The sequence below is a fragment of the Pseudophryne corroboree genome, chromosome 4 (assembly GCF_028390025.1).
Source record: "Pseudophryne corroboree isolate aPseCor3 chromosome 4, aPseCor3.hap2, whole genome shotgun sequence".
NCBI classification, from domain to species: Eukaryota; Metazoa; Chordata; class Amphibia; order Anura; family Myobatrachidae; genus Pseudophryne; species Pseudophryne corroboree.
The window spans coordinates 456,598,207-456,615,677 of record NC_086447.1 but is presented as its reverse complement, the minus strand read 5'-3'; positions in this window follow the sequence as shown (position 1 = coordinate 456,615,677).

Sequence of the window (17,471 nt, the reverse complement as noted above, 5' to 3'; positions counted from 1 at the left end):
TCTGGGTGCTGCTGGTAAAACGCTCGCCAGTGTCTCGTCTTGTAATAAGATGGGCCAATATTTTTTGATGGTCTTCCTAACTTGATGGGAATCTTTGGAGTATTGTGTGATAAAGTATATGTTATCGTCCTGGACTTGTTCCTGTTTTTGGTTATATTGTAACAAAGGTCCTCTGTCTAGTTCTCGTACTTTGCTGAATGTTTCTTGGATGATGGCACTGTCATATTTCTTTTCTATAAATTGGCTCTTTAAATTTTGTCCCTGTGTGTCATAATCTGTCAGACGTGAACAGTTTCTTCGTAGACGTTTGAACTGTCCTGTGGGTATGTTCTTTAACCAATTGTGATAATGACCACTGGATGTAAGAATGTAGCTATTGACGTCTACTGGTTTGTGAAATGTATTCGTGTGGATAGTGTTGTCTGTTATAAAAATGTTAAGATCCAAAAATTCAACTTTTTCTTTACTGAAATTGGTGGTAAACTGTAGGTTGTGGTAATTAGTATTGATGTACCTTAGGAAGTTTTCTAATGATGCTTGAGTGCCCTTCCATATGAAAAATATGTCATCTATGTATCTTGACCATAGGACGAGGTTCGCACCGAGCTCCGCCTTGGACCAGATGAAATGATCCTCCCAATGGCTCATAAATAGATTGGCGTAGAACAACTGCCTATCATCACATGAAGAACAACAACCAATCAGAGCGAAGAAACCACAGATCAGGCTATTTATTTCTTCACCACAGGAGAAATTCCATACACTTTTTCTCCCAGAGGAAGGCCCCCAAGGGCCGAAACGCGTTGGAGCATTTTCCTAACACCATCCACAACAGCGGCACGATCAAGCAGAAGGAGCGGAACAAGAGACTGAACCCGGTCACGTGACTGAAGACCAGGAAGTGTCTGCGGGTCACGGACGACGGAGAAGCATCGAGGAGACAGCCTGCAACAGACACATCCAGCAGCGGAGAAGGAGAACTAAGGTGAGTCTCTGTAGGCGGAGGGAGTGCGGCAACGAACCACTCTGAGAGCGGTCGCAGTGCGTGCATCTCCCCCCCAAGACAGGCACCGAACCCATGCTGACTAGCCTCCGACCTGTGACCGAACACAGTCACAGTGACGGCGGCAGAAGCAGGGGGAGGGTAGACCAGTCCGGAGTCCCTTTCTTTCTCACGCACTCTCCGCTGCTGCTTGAACACCAGTGACGGAATGTCATTTTAAACAAGTGCACTCATTTCATACAGACCAGCGGGACGCCGCGGCCTGTAATATAACAAATAGACTTTTTTCACCATTTTCATTTTTTCATAAATCCACTTATCATCCTGCTTATGGACTTCATCTCATTATATCTAGAAGCAAGCGTGCTCCTGCACAATTAGCATAAAGGCTTAATATAGCCAAACAGAGCTCATTCACGCATTCATATGAATTCTGGACTATCAGCTATTATAAATAAATATCATTTTGAAACTTAATCAAGCATTTTCACCATTTATTACACTAGTGCATACACATGCACAATTAGAAACCGGGGGTGAGCGCAGTGTAAAAATCTCTACTCTTGCACCATTTATTCTAACAAGCAGGACCAACTTGTTAACACTAGCAGCACTCCCCGTAACGTTAGTACATTTCTGTGCGCAGTCCACCCAAATTTTGTAACTTTTGGAATTACCCCCTTTGTGTTAATAGATGCCTTTAGCAAGCTTCTTTGATCTGAGGGCCTAATTCAGCACTGGACGCTGAAGTGCACTTCTGCTCATGCTGCACACATGCGCAAGGACGTAAACTGCGATCACATGCGGTCCCTGTGGCATTCAGGGCAGTAGAGAGCCTGGCTGGGCCCACGTATTTTTCAGGGGTGTGGCCTAATCAAAGGAGGCGTGGTTATGCACCTTTAGAAAAAAATACTGAAAAAATTTGTATGTTAAGCACCTCCATGGCCACACTGCAGCCCAAGCTAAGGAGAAAAGCTTACAGCTGCTGCTGCTGCAAGGTAAGGGGGCCCAGGACTGGAATTTGTAACCTCTACCCCCCCCCCTTCCCTCTCTCGGCACCACTGGGCGCAGTCCGGACAATGCAGGCATGTCTGGACTGTTTGCGGGGCTGCCCACAGCAGCTGCGTGGCATCACACACAGCCACTGCAGCCTGAATCATGATGGCCAGGTGACTGACTTCACAGCTAGGCTGCGGAGGCAGGGGGCAACCCTTAAAATGTAATGCGCTCGCATTTCAGCAGAGGGGTGAAGGTCAGGCATGCGGGGTGGCCTTGCTCTGTGCTGGGTGGCACCCCGCATGGCAGAGAAATGAGTTGTGGTTTTGCAATACTACAACTAATGCTGAATTAGGCCCTAAGAAAGCAGCATTGGACAACTCTGTGAACACAGCGGGCATCTGAGTAACCCTCAGGTTATAATGGATGGCCAGTGCTTTGGTACTGCCAGGGCCAGGAAATCTATGATCGAAAGAACAGACCCTGTCAAAGGCATGCCTACAAACAACATACTCCCCCCCCCCCCCCTCATTTTGTGGAAAGCTTCCCATCGAGACCACTCTGCTCCCAAAATACCTGAAGCCTGTTAATCATGCTGTGGCTTTGGCAGGTCCTGTGTATACGCAGTCCACCTGCCATTGTAGTAGAATGCTATACATCGGGGTTTGTGTACTGCTCTGAATCAGGCCTATTGATGGCAAACAGATGGTTATATAGCATGGTGCAAAATTAATGTTTGCATGAAACTTTTTGTCTCTTTGTGTTAGGGATTGTATATCTAAATATCACTAAGCTAGCACACCCTGTCTGAATTTGTATTATATAACATAACAATTGTGATCTGAGAGTAACTATTTGTGTTGCTGGAAAATCATCAGTTTGTGTAAAAAGGCAAATAGATGTGATAGGTCTCAATACAGATATGTATGTCATTGCTGTGCGAGTTCAATGTGTTTTATGCTGTTTTAAAAAAAAATAGCAATTTATTAATTAGTTGTGACAACTGCTTCCATAGCTGTAAGGACAGTATGAAGTATTGACACGTTAATGCCCTATCCTGTGTCAGATAGCTAATTTGTCTCCATGCTTATAGTAGAGATGAGTGGTACTCAATTCTCCGGGATCCGAGGCAATCCGACCTTTGGCTCAGATCTCCCTGCTGCCTCAGATCCCAAGTTGAGGCAAAAACCTGCAGAGACCATTGCCGGATTGCGAGGTTTTGCCTCGGGCTGCCTGCTGTTTGGTTGAGAGAGCCATCTCTCAGCCAATTACTGCTTGCCCATAGAGTTCAATGGACACAGCATTAAAGATTCCGGCTGCCCCGCGTGCACACTTCTGTCTCCCCCACCCCTGCGTGCTGCCGACAGCACTGGTACACCGGCACAGACGAGACTGCCAGCACCCCTGCACTAATGGCACCCCTGCAGAGAGGACACCATCAGCACCTCTGTATTGCTGACACTCCTTCACCTGTCAACACTGCCGGCACCCTGGTGCAGAGGACACTGCCCTGTATTGCCGACACAGCCAGCACCCCCACATAGAGGACATCGCTGGCACCCCCACACTGCCAACAATGCTGGCACACCCACAAAGGGGACACCACCGGCACCCCTGCACTGCCGACTTTGCTGACATTATCTTCCTCAGAGACACCATCAGGGGCACTTGCCATTAGGGTCTCCCCTCCTGCTTGCTGTCACAGTGAGTGTATATTGGTGTATCCAAACCACACAGTATTTGACCACCAGTGTATCCAATCTGCACTGTATCGGCACCCCTGCACTGCTGACACAGCCAGCATCCCCACACAGAGGACGCCACTGGCACCTCCGCACTGCTGACACCACCGGCTCACCCACACAAGGACACCGCCAGCACACCAACACAGAGAGTGCCGCCGACACCCCCACACTGCCAACACTGCAGGCACACCCACATAGAGGACACCCTCAGCACCACAGCACTGTTGACACACCCATGCAGAGGCCACTACCAGCACCCACACACAGGGGACATCGTTGGCACCTCCGCACTGCCAACACTGCTGGCACACCCGCAGAGAGGACACCACTGGCACCCCCACACTGTCGACACTGCTGGCATTATCCTCCTCACAGACACCATCAGGGGCCCCTCTACCGCTTGCTGTCACAGAAAATGCACTTTTGGTGTATCCAACCCACACTGTATCCAACCTGCACTGTATCTGATCCGCACTGTGGGCCTAATTTAGATCTGATCGCTCGCTAGCTAGTTTTTGCAGCGCTGCGATCAGATAGTCGCCGCCTATAGGGGAGTGTATTTTAGCTGTGTAAGTATGCGATCGCATGTGCAGCTGCCCTGTACAAAAACAGTTTGTACAGTTTCTGAGTAGGTCTGACCTTACTCAGCCGCTGCGATCACTTCAGCCTGTTCAAGGCCGGAAATTGACGTCAGACACCCACCCTGCAAATGCTTGGACACACCTGCATTTTTCTAAACACTCCCTGAAAACGGTCAGTTGCCACCCACAAATGCCTACTTCCTGTCAATCTCCTTGCGATCGGCTGTGCAAATGGATTCTTCGTTAAATCCATCGCACAGCAATGATCCGCTTTGTACCCGTAAGACGAGCCTGCACATTTCGGTGCATACGCATGCGCAGTAGTTAAATCGATACTAACAGTGTGTTAAAACAAGGCGCTTGTAACAATGTATAAATTTTGTTTGCAACAAATAAATGTTGCAATACTGTAGTGCAATACCTGTAAAAAAGGATTAGTAAATGTTTACAGCCCCTTTTGTGTTTATTTTGCGGTCCTGCCGGATTTCTGTGCTGCCGGCTCCTTGTCCCGCTAAAGTCTCTGTGCGGGATGGTTGTGACCCTATCTTTCCCTATACTACCCACCTTTTACTCAGCAGTGGTGGGACGGGATCTTGACTCCAGGCGGTAAAGATGCTTCTTCTCCGTCACCGCTGTTTGTTTCAGCCGTGCTGTGCTGCTGCGGCCGCTCTGGACCCCGGCTTGTAAAGCGGACAGGAGGGTGCTTTTTCTTCTGTGCGCTCTGTATAGCTGAGAGTGCACGGACCGTAGATTGCTTCCAACGCGTTTCGGGCTGCACGCTCTTTATCGAGGATGTCACTGGTTTAGCCAATCTTATTATTTATAAAAAAACTTTATTGAACAATTAATAAAAACCGGGAAGTCCCTCCCCGGAAATGATGTAAAAAAGGCGGTTTGCACATGGCCCAGTTAGAAATTATCAGGTATTGCACTTGAAAAAATGTATTGCACTTGAAAAAATGTAATAAAGGTGTATATATAAAAATAAATATAAAAAATGTATATAGAATAAAAAAACATTTTAAAAAGAAATTGTGTAGCTTTCAATTTTTCTATATAGAAAAAGAAAAGAAAAAAATATTTTCATCAAGAACCATTTTTTTATTGTAAAAATAAAAGTATATACCGTATATATATATTTTTAGGATTTTTTTAAAAAAACATTAAGTTCTATATCCACATTGAGTCCAGATGGTTGAAGTGTCTTGAGATTGAAAATCGACTCAGTTTCCTTCTTTTTTAATGAATCCGAGATGTTTCCTCCTCTCCAAAACGGTTGGATTTTTTGGATTCCCATGAATTTTAATTCACTAGGGTTTTTGTTATGATGGTCCAAAAAATGTTTTGAAACACTATGTGTTTGTAGTCCTTTCTTTATATTGTTTATATGTTCCATAATTCGAGTTTTTAGTTTTCTTTTGGTTTGTCCTACATATTGCAGGTGACAAGGGCACTCCAGCAGATATATAACACCTTCTGTATTGCAGCTAATAGCGTCTTTTATTTTATATTGTTTTTTTGAAACATTAGATGTAAATAGTTTCTCTGAACGTGTGGATGTGCTATTAGTTGTTTTACAAGCTGAACAGTTTAAACAAAAGCTGTGCCCCACGTTTCTCGCTGTTCTTTGATTTGTGGTAGTTGAGGGTATGTAACTTTTGGTCAATTCTTGTTTAAGGTTTCTTGCTTTTCTGTATATTACCTTAGGCTTCTCAGGGAGGAATTCTGCAAGCTGTGTGTCTAGTTTTAATATATGCCAATGTTTATGTAAGATGTTTTCAAAACAATGATGTTGGCTGTTGTACTGAGTGATAAAAGCCATTTGAAACTCATTTGATTCCTGTTTTGGTTTGTATTGAATTAAATCATTTCTCTCTATGCTTCTGAGTTTTTCTATTTCTTGTTGAAGACATGTGTCCTTATATCCTTTTTCTGCAAATTGCTGTTTTAGTTGATCTGCTTGTATGATAAAATCTTCCTCTTTCGAACAGTTCCTTTTCATACGTCTGAATTGGCCTCCAGGGATATTCTTCGTCCAATTCCTGTGGTGGTTGCTGTTTACCGGAAGAATGCTGTTACTGCTCACAGTTTTTCTGTGGGTCCTCGTGTGTAGTGTGTTATGAGATATGAAAATTTCTAGATCCAAATAAACTACCATTTCTTTACTGAATGTGGAAGTAAATTCCAAACCATATTCATTCTTCTCCATGTGTTCTATGAAGTTCTGTAACTTTTCTTCAGTTCCATTCCAAGTGAACAACAGGTCATCTATATATCTTTTCCAGATGATGAGATTCTCTTTGTAGGGATTATTTCTCCAAATATTTTCTTCCTCCCATTTTGCGACGAAGAGGTTCGCATAACTTGGTGCCATTGAAGAACCCATTGCTGTGCCTTTTACTTGATTGAAGAAGGCACCTTCATTCCAAAAGTAGTTCTTATGTAGAATTAATTCTATGCTTCTCATGATGAAATTGATCTGGGCATTTTGTAAATTGGTGCTAGTAGATAGGAAATGTCGGGTGGCTTCTTGTCCGATGTTATGGGAAATGCATGTGTAGAGAGATTTAACATCACATGTGCATAGTATAAAGTTCTCATTCCATTCCATATCTTTGATAAGCTGGAGTACTGCCATTGAGTCTTTCAGGTAACTTTGTTGTTTGCACACTAGATCTTGTAAGAAGGAATCCACATATTTGGAAAGATTTGATGTTAAAGATTCTATTCCGGAAACAATAGGTCTTGCTGGTGGATGGCTAGGATTTTTATGTATCTTTGGGAGTCCATAGAAGATGGGAATTTTTGGATGTTGAATATGAAGGTAATCGTACTCCTTTTTTGTAAGTATACCTAATTGTAACCCTTCATCAAGTAGGTCATGCAATTCTAATAGATAGGTTTCAGTGGGATCCGTGATGAGTTTCTGGTAAGTGTTTGAATCTGATAGTAGGTTCTGGATTTCTTTCATGTATTCACTTTTTTCCATGATAACTAGGCCTCCGCCTTTATCTGCGGGTTTTATGATTATAGTTTCATCCCTTTTAAGGTCTTCCAATGCTTCTTTTTCTTTTTGTGACAAGTTGTACTTCTTTTTTTCTTTTCCTGTTAGTTTCCGTAGGTCCTGTTCTATCAGTTTCTCAAATGTCTCAATATGGGGTCCCTTAATGTATGATGGAAAAAATGTAGATTGCGGTTTCAAATGGCTGTGTTGGAAATCATCTTCTTCCATGATGTTATGATTATTCTGTTCTTTTTTGTTAAAGAACTTTTTTACACATAATTTGCGCACAAATTTCTGAGTATCTACATACAGATCAAATTGGTTTATATTGGAATGTCCAGCAAATTTTAAACCTTTTTGAAGCAAAGTGATATGTGCCCATGTCAATGTCTTTTTACTGAGATTGTAAATACCGATTTCCCTAAGATCTGAAGGGATTTCATTCTCTTCCTCATGTATTATGGATTTCTTCTTCTTGCCCCCCCGGACCCCCCTTCTCCTGGGGAGTCTTCTATCCGGGTTTTTTTCTGTGGTGCATTTTTCCCATCTGGTGGTTTTCCTAATCTTCGGGGAGATCCTAAAAAATCCTCTTCTTCCTCACAAGAATCTTCATCTCTTTGTGTTCTTTTTCTCTGTCTACTTGTTGTTATTACCATAGTGGATTCTGTTGCTTCTATTTGGTTTATTAATGTTCTTAATTCATTATGCGCTTCCTCTTTTGCTGCATTCCTGCCTTTTTCAAATGATTCCCTCATGATTTTCTGTGTAGATTTCTTTCCGTACGTGAAGTTATGTGGATTGTAAGCTTGCTATTCAGATCTTCTATTTTGTGCTGCTGGTGGATGCTTGATTATGGGTTCTTTCCTTTTATAAGTATATTTGTTGTCTGTTCCTACTGGGTCTGATCTTCTTTCACTTTAATATGGTTGATGCTTACCAGGTGGATTTGATTTGACAATTTGTGCATAGTTTCTCTTTGGATTCTGTTTCTGTTCTTTATTCAACAGTAGTGCCCTGATCGCTGTGCAGCGAAAAACGCTAGCGAGCGAACAGATCTGAATTAGGCACAGTATCCAACCCACACTTGATAATGTCGATATTATCTTAAACCATAAAGCTATACCTCTAGATATACTTTTACCGTGGAGCCGCTATGGCCGCTAGACTGAATACACGCGCTACGCACTTTGTACGCTATTTGCGTACAGAGTCCCGTACGTGGTACGTACTTGGCGCACACACGCCGCGCTGAGTGTACAGAGTACGCACAGCGAGCGCACACACAATTGATAACCCTTAAACCTTGTTAGTGATACAATGCAATGGTATGATTACACTTTAAACCTTTAGCAGCAAAGTACTGCAACAACGTTATACCTTAAACCTTAAGTAGCACTGGCGGTATAAAGTACCCGCAGTGCGTACACCTTATCAATACTTATAAACCTTATACAGTTAAATACCCTCTAAACCCTTGCAGGAAAGTGAGGACACAACACCGATTTGTAGTTGAAACCACAGGGTTCTAAGGCCACAGTGGATTATTTCAAAAGGTAAAAACAGTACAAATTATACACTACAGGCTAACAAGATAAATCTAAACAGAATAATGGCTACAGTCAATGTACATACGTGAGAATGTTCGCAAGCGCAACCTGGACCAGTCCTCCGCCTATCAGGTAGAAAGCGTTCAGAGTCTTCTGACCGGCTAGGCAACAACGGGCTTTTTATACACAACTTACATACACAATACAATGGTCACTGTAATCTCATTGTCCATTGGACACAGAGATGTGTCTTTACATTACAGGAGAGGTCATAGGTTGATTTGAAAAGGTGGGCGATGTCTTTCTCAACTGCTCTTGGAGGTGGTATCCTCTGGATTCCCGCCGCATACATAATATACAGTAAACACAGTTTATATATATATATATATTCTACTTCTGCACAAAACTATACGCTGGAACATGCGATCTTTCTCTAACCAACACCGGAATGTTACCCTTAAAATACCCTACAGCTGGATACTAGACATCACCTTCTAACCTTTATCTGACCCTTCCTATCATGCAAAGGCGAATCCCTTAGTCCTGAAACTGTTTAAACTGTTGATACTTGCTGATGTGGTGCAAGGGAGCTATATCTAAAATGTACACTATTTAGGTTAAATATGTTATGTTCTAATAACCCTCTATGCGCTCACAAACTCCGCCGTAAATACCCATACCACGCGCAGGAACGCGGGAGCGATCATACGCAAATTGCGGATATGTGTTCGCACGGCGAAGTAAGTGCACGCGCAGCGGGCATGTACATGGGGTTAGTACATGGTGTATGCATTACAATATTTTTCGACTTTGACAGTCCACCCTTTGGCAGTCAACAATAACTGCCACTATCTAAACATTAAACAGAAAAATATACAATACAATAGCTACAGATGGTTGGATAAAAATATACAATATATTATCCACAGATAATTGGATGGTAGGAGGAGAGGTGTAGGCGGGAAATGTATGACCTAGTGGGATAGTAAAAGCATGTATGTATGAATTCCATGTCTGAGGGGCATGTATCATCGTGCCGTACATGTTCTAGATAAGCTTCGAGGTATTGCGAAGTATACATTAAATCCTTCTCATCCCGTATTAAGGGTCTGTAAGTGGGCCAACAAACACTACCAAGCTATTTTCGACTTCTTGTTCCAACAAATGGGGTGCACATTTAGTTGATGATACATGGAGGGGGAACACATGTGAATGCTAATATGTGGATATCACCTGTCGACTATGTGTGTCACTACCTGAAGGTTGTAGAGATGAAGATAAGACACATATGTACAATACATTCACATAACATTTGCGTAATCATTCTTGGGTGTTGATTGAAGTCTTCTCCGGATGGGTGTATTTTTGCTGAGGGAAAACAAAGCAGAAGCGGGTGAAAGAAACGGACCGTGGAATCACGTCTTATCACAACATTGTCTCTATTGATGGGTCATAAATTAAATCAGTTGCTGTACCAATGCCCACCGCTCCTTAAACTCATCACTTTGGTACCGTGCTTGCGCCGCGTTAAAATTCGACCACACCTAAATATCAAGCCAATCATTATGACAACTCCCAGGATACAAAGGAGAAACTTTCCTACACTCACGATAACATTTTGAGCCCATTCTCCTAAGCCTGAGAACCAATTTCGTGGGTTCAACCATGAGACCCAGCCGGTCAGTTCATTACTCACAGCAGTAAGGGTAGGGTTGTGTCTCCTCCGGAACTCCCACTTCAACTGCAAGATATCGTCCATCTTTTGATCTATGACCTCGGTTGGGTCATCAGTGCTGTTTGTAATATACGTACAGCACTTTACACCATACTGAGTTGCTAAAGTGACGCAGTACCCGCCTGTCACCGCTGTGATATAATTGAGGACCATCCTGTGCTGGATCAGTTCTGTTTTGTAAGCTTGCAACTCCCTCCCTGTATACCTGAAGGTGTCATCATACATCTCGGTGATATTATCTATCAGATTAGCTAGCGCATGGATATACCTATAATTTATAATTCCTCTGGCGGTACGGGTGATGTCTAACGCGAGTAGGAATTGAATCTCGGTGGATTCGTGGATCAAATCAGAGGCTGCGTGCTCTGTCCAATCTATAAGGTGTCTCTTAACGATGTGTTCATAGTGAGTATGAGTATAAGGAGCTTGAGCATTGCAGTGAACATCTTTCATCTTATTATGGGTTATGGTCATAACTTCTGGCAACACTCTTCCAATGTAACACAATCCCTCTGAGTTTGGGGCAAGCCACCTATACACCTTCCTCCCGCATATGAAATATGCATCATCGGGGAGAACATATGGGACAGAATATGACATTACCATATTGCAAACTTTCCAAGTGAAAAACCCAATCCCTAGTTCGCTCATCTGTTCAGTACACGTATCAGGCTGTATGATATGCGCACAGTACCCAGGTGATACTTCTCCAACCCGCATGGTCTTACTTCCTAGAGTATACCTATACCGAAAATACCTTCCATTGTCGGCTATTTGGCGTATAAGTTCAGAGTCTACGGGCATTCTGTCAGCTCTGTGTGAAAATGCCATGGTTTGGTTATTCCATGTCACTTCCCAATTTCCCGGCTTTCGGGAATTGGAAATGTTAAAACATACTAAGGACCTATCCACCTGATATTGGTGGAGCTTCAAACTAGGGGGCCTAGAAATATTAAATTTCTTGTCCACCGGTCTCCCACCCCGTAATTCAAGTACCTCATCTATTGCTAAAGGGTATGGTACTAGTCCTGACTTGCTCTGACCTTGAGGTACTTGTGAGCACACCCAGCATTCTGTTTGGTTTAAAACCTTACCCACTAATGAGTGATAATCACTCAATGGATGGCGGTCCATGTTGATATTAAGGCTGGACTGACATCTCTGGATGCACCCGTCCTCAACTATGTTTTCACAATTTCTACAAATACAATTTTCCTCAGCCAATAACCCTTCACAGTGCCTCCTAGTTTCTTGACTACGAGATCGTTTTCTGATACTCGCCTTTGCTCGGTGGATGTGTTGCTCTTGGAATTCTACAAATCCGTCCTTGTCATCAGAACCCATTCCAGATCCTTTCTCGACCTCTCTGATACTCTCACCGAAACAGACTGCTTTGGTCAACAACAGGGTCAACAGGAAAACCTGGAACGCAGTCTCTTGGGGTAAGTCCATCTTGTTAAGGGGAGAGAAAAGGGAGCAAGAAAAGGGGGGGGGAAGGAGGGAAATGGGAGATGGAGAAAATAATAAAAAGGAAAAAGAAATTTTGTGCGACAACCGCCTCTGGTCTTGTAGTTCTCCGTGCTCAGGTGCCGTGACAACAGTCCTGCCTCTCAACCTTCCCGGAACAGATATTCCAGTGATACGATTTCATCTACACTCTGCTCTTTGTCACGGGTTTTCTCTGGGTCAGCGACCTTCTTACAGTGGGACGAGTGGACCCAAGTCTCTCTCTCGACAACCTTTAATGCTGTCGTGCTGGTTAGTAAGACTTGGTACGGTCCTTCCCACCTGTCAATGAGGTAACCTGACCGTAGAAAATTTCGAATCATTACATAATCCCCAGGTTCAATGTCATGACAATTACTGTTTGGTAGGTCAGGAATCACCAGCTTTAGATTTCTGTTTTGATTCCTCAACTGCTGGCTCATCTTAACCAAATATTTTACAGTCACCTCATTATTGCATTTCAAATCATCCTGGGGGTCAATCATTACATGGGGTTGTCGACCAAAAAGAATCTCAAAGGGTGATAGGTTAAGGGGGGACCTGGGAGTGGTTCTGATGCTGTCCAATACAAGTGGCAAAGCTTCTGGCCACTACAATCCTGTTTCAGCCATCACTTTGCTCAGCTTGTTCTTAATAGTGCTGTTTACTCTTTCCACCTTCGCACTCGCCTGTGGGCGGTACGGAGTATGCAGCTTGCTATTAATCCCCATCAGTTTGCACATAACCTGAAAGACTTCACCTGTAAAATGGGTACCCCTATCGCTTTCAATTATCCTAGGGATACCATATCTGCACACAAATTCCTGCACAATTTTCTTTGCAGTGAACGTAGCAGTATTTGTGGCAGCGGGGAACGCTTCTACCCAATTTGAAAACACATCAATACAGACTAACACATATTTTAAATTCCTGCAGGGTGGTAACTGTATGAAATCAATCTGTATTACCTGAAAAGGGCCGTCTGTTGGCGGGATATGGGATGGTTCTGTTGGTATTGACTTTCCAATATTCTTTCTCAAGCAGATAAGACATGTCATTGCTCTCTTACCCGCATGAGAAGAGAATCCTGGCGCACACCAGTAGGCTCTCACCAGCTTACACATACCCTCTTTGCCCAGATCAGTCAGACAGTGTGCCGCCTCAGCTAAGCTTGGAAGATATGCTCTGGGGGCTACTGGCTTACCCTGTCCATCTGTCCAGAGTCCTGAGGACTCCTGGCCATACCCTTTTGACCTCCAGACTGCCTTTTCCTGTGGAGAACACAAATTTTGCATTTCACTTAATTTTTGTGTATTGACGGTGTTGAATATCATCAGTGATGTGATATCTGTTTGTATGGGGGTGCTGGCTGCTGATTTAGCAGCTTCGTCTGCCCGGCTGTTACCAAGTGACACTGGGTCTTGACTGTAAGTGTGGGCTTTGCACTTGATAACAGCCACTCTGTCAGGTTCCTGTATCGCTGTTAGAAGCCTTTTTATGTGGGATGCATGCGCTACAGGTGTGCCAGCTGCCGTCATGAAATTTCTGAGGCGCCATAGGGCCCCGAAATCATGCACTACTCCAAAAGCATACCTAGAATCTGTATATATATTGGCTGACTTACCCTTGGCCAATTCACACGCTCTGGTTAGGGCGACCAGCTCAGCAACTTGTGCTGAGTGCGGTGGACCCAGGGGTTCAGCTTCTATGATACCTCTGTCATCTATAACTGCGTATCCAGTACACAAGTCTCCCGAGTCTGTCTGTATGTGGCAACTACCGTCAGTGTAAAAAGTAAAATCTACGCCTTCCAGTGGGTTGTCACTAATGTCGGGTCTTGCAGTGAAAGTTTGGTTCAGATATTCCATACAATCCTGTGTGTCAGTGACTGTACTAAATCCTACTTCACCATCATTCTCATCCTCCACCCTTTGTGCCTGTCCAGGCTTACCCCGGAGATAAGTTGCAGGATTTAGTGCGCTGCATCTCTTTATGGTGATGTTTACAGGGGCCATTAGTGCTAATTCCCACCTTGTAAACCGTGCTGATGAGACATGTCTGGTTTGGGCAGAGTTCAGTAAGGCTGACACTGCATGAGGTGTATGGATGGTCAGGTTGTGTCCTAACACTACATCTTCACTTTTACTCACTAGCAAAGCTATCGCTGCAACACTCCGCAAGCATGTGGGGAGAGACCATGCTACAGTGTCCAACTGTGCACTGTAGTAAGCTACCGGCCTGCTGGCATCACCATGTCTCTGGGTTAGGACACCTGCCGCACACCCAGCACTTTCCGTACCATACAATTCAAAGGGTTTCCCATAATCTGGCATGCCTAATGCAGGTGCCTGTGATAGGCATTGTTTAAATCTCTCAAATGCCAGTTCGGACTCATCTGTGTGAGAGATCCGATCTGGTTTGTTCGAGGAGACCATTTCCTGTAAAGGTAAAGCCAGTATGGAGAACCCTGGGATCCAGTTTCGGCAGTACCCACACATTCCAAGGAAAGTGCGAATCTTCTGCTGGGTTTGTGGCAGAGTCATGTCGCGAATCGCCTGTATTCTATCAGTGGTGAGGTGTCTAAGTCCTTGTGTTAAGCAATGTCCCAAATATTTTACCTTGGTCTTGCACAACTGTAATTTATCCCTTGAAACCTTGTGTCCCGTATTAGAAAGGTGAAACAAAAGCTGTTTCGTGTCTTTCAAGGACGACTCGAGTGAATCTGAACACAGCAGTAAGTCATCTACATACTGTATTAAAACTGATCCGCTCTCAGGTTTAAAGCATTGTAAACAGTCATGCAAAGCCTGGGAGAAAATACTTGGGCTGTCTATGAAACCTTGGGGTAAGCGAGTCCAGGTGTACTGTACTCCCCTGTATGTAAATGCAAACAAGTATTGGCTGTCAGGGTGCAGAGGGACCGAAAAGAAAGCAGAACAGAGGTCAATGACAGTGAAAAATTTCGCAGTAGGGGGAATTTGCATGAGGATGACAGCTGGATTTGGCAGTACGGGGAATTGGCTCTCAACTATCTTGTTTATCCTCCTTAGATCCTGCACTAGCCTGTAACCCCTCCCCCCACTCTTTTTCACAGGGAAGATGGGACTATTGGCAGTGCTGGACGTCCTAAATAGGATGCCCTGTTGTAGCAAGCGCTCTATGACTGGGTACACTCCTAATTCCACCTCTGCCTTCAGAGGATACTGTGGGATTTTTGGAGCTATCCTACCATCTTTTACTTGCACAACTACAGGAGCTACATTTGCCATCAATCCAGTGTCTTGTCCATCTTTGGTCCAGAGGGATTCCGGTATCTGGGAGATCATTTCCTCTACCTTGGATGGACACCTGTCTATAACAGCAGGGTGTGACATTAACCTTTGTGGGGTGTCTAACATATCCTGCACTTCCTGAACGTGATTCTCGGGTATATCTAAGAAGACACCCTCAGGAGTACAATATATGACACACCTCATCTTACACAATAAATCTCTCCCAAGTAGATTAGTCGGAGCCGATGCAGCTAGCAAAAAGGAATGCTTGGTTTGTAAAGGCCCTATCGTAATCTCCGCTGGTCTACTTAAAGGGTAATGTTGCACTATTCCTGTTACCCCCATTGCTGAAATTGTTTTACCTGTGGTTTTCATACCTACCGTTGAATTTAACACTGACCTGGCCGCCCCTGTGTCTACAAGGAAAGGTAGTGATCTACCAGCTACATCAACTGTAACCTCTGGTTCATTTCCAAGGCTCGCAATTAACTTCACTGGCTGCAGACTACAGGTGTGGCCTAACCCCTATTGTATGTTGTGACCCTCCCGCAGTGCGCTGGCAGCTACAATATGTGAGGGGGGTAGCTGAGAATTTTCAGAGGTCTGCCAGTCCCTCCTAGGTGGGTACCTTCTTGTTTCCCCTGCATGTGGCTCATAACTCCTCCTATGCGATCCCTGATCCCAATTACGTGTGTTATACTGTGGGTCATGTTCTGGTCTAGGGGGTCGATATACCTTATGTGTGCCTTTAAAATTACAGTTCCGTGCGTAATGTCCTTCCCTCTGGCAGTTATAACATTTTACTACATACGACTTACCATCAGGGGTCTGGGGTTTTGGCTGATGTGGCTTCGTTGTCAGGGCTTTTATACTTACTGTCATCAGCTTATCCCCCTGTGACTCCCTGTGCTTAATGATGTTCCGATCGTGCTCGATAGCGGACTCTCTTAATGCAGCCACCGAAATACCTCTCCAGTTAGGTTGAGTGGTTTGTACCCTTGTTCTCAACGTTTCTTTTAACCCGTCCATTAATACTGGCACAGCTACCTCTCTATGATGTACATGTTCCTTAATGTCTTCGACCCCAGTGTATCTAGCCATTTCCTGCAGTGCTCGATGGAAATATTCAGAAGCAGTTTCACCTTCTTTTTGTCTTATGGAAAAGATTTTATTCCATTTGACAACAGTAGGGAAATATACTCCTAATTGTAGATTGATCTGTCGTACATTCTCCTGAGTGTATTCATCAGTGAGAGGTACTTCTATGTCTAATTTACAATCAGCAATGAATTTCACAGGGTCAATATTGGAGGGTAAACATGCCAGTAGCACTGTTCGACAATCTTTGTTTGTGGGTTCGGTGGCGTTACCTAATTCTCTAATAAACTTCTGACATGCGGCTAGATCCTTTCTGGGATCGGGAAATTCAGACATAATTGTCCTCAATTCTGTCCGGGACCAAGGACAATGCATAGCAATGTTCCTGATGGGAGTGATTCCCTGAGCGTCAGTCTTCCCATTGGGGACCGCGATCACCCTGACAGGATTTAGTTCAATTACATAATTTTGTGTTGATTCTACAATCTGAGGTGCTATTGTCTCTGCATAATGTACAGTACCGTACTTACCTGTGGACATGACCTCACCTGTCCCTCCGCTAGGGGCCTTTGCTACTGCTCTTACTGGTTGGGCCGTGCCCACTTGTGTGTCTTGTATGGTGGCTGCTAGAGAGAGTGCCGATATCATGCTGGGCTCGTCTTCTTGGTCGCAGTCCTGAGGGAAGTTTAAAATGGGATACAACTTGCACGGGTTAGCATTAATACATTTATCAAGTTCACTCTTATCATATATCAGTATGCCATTGTCTGTAGCCACTTTCTCCCCTGTAATATACAGTGGTGGTGGTGCAGTTGCTATAAGTTTCCTGCTAGGGTTGGAACCGGCTGCGTGAGCTAGTTCCCTCTGCATATCACCCTCTTGTTGCCATAAATGTAAACAGTTTGAGTGTCTGACCCTTTGTTTTCGGGATTTTAACAGACATATCCTAATCCTTAAATTCTGCAACACCTCTGGACTAAAACTGCCTACCCTAGGGAATGGTTC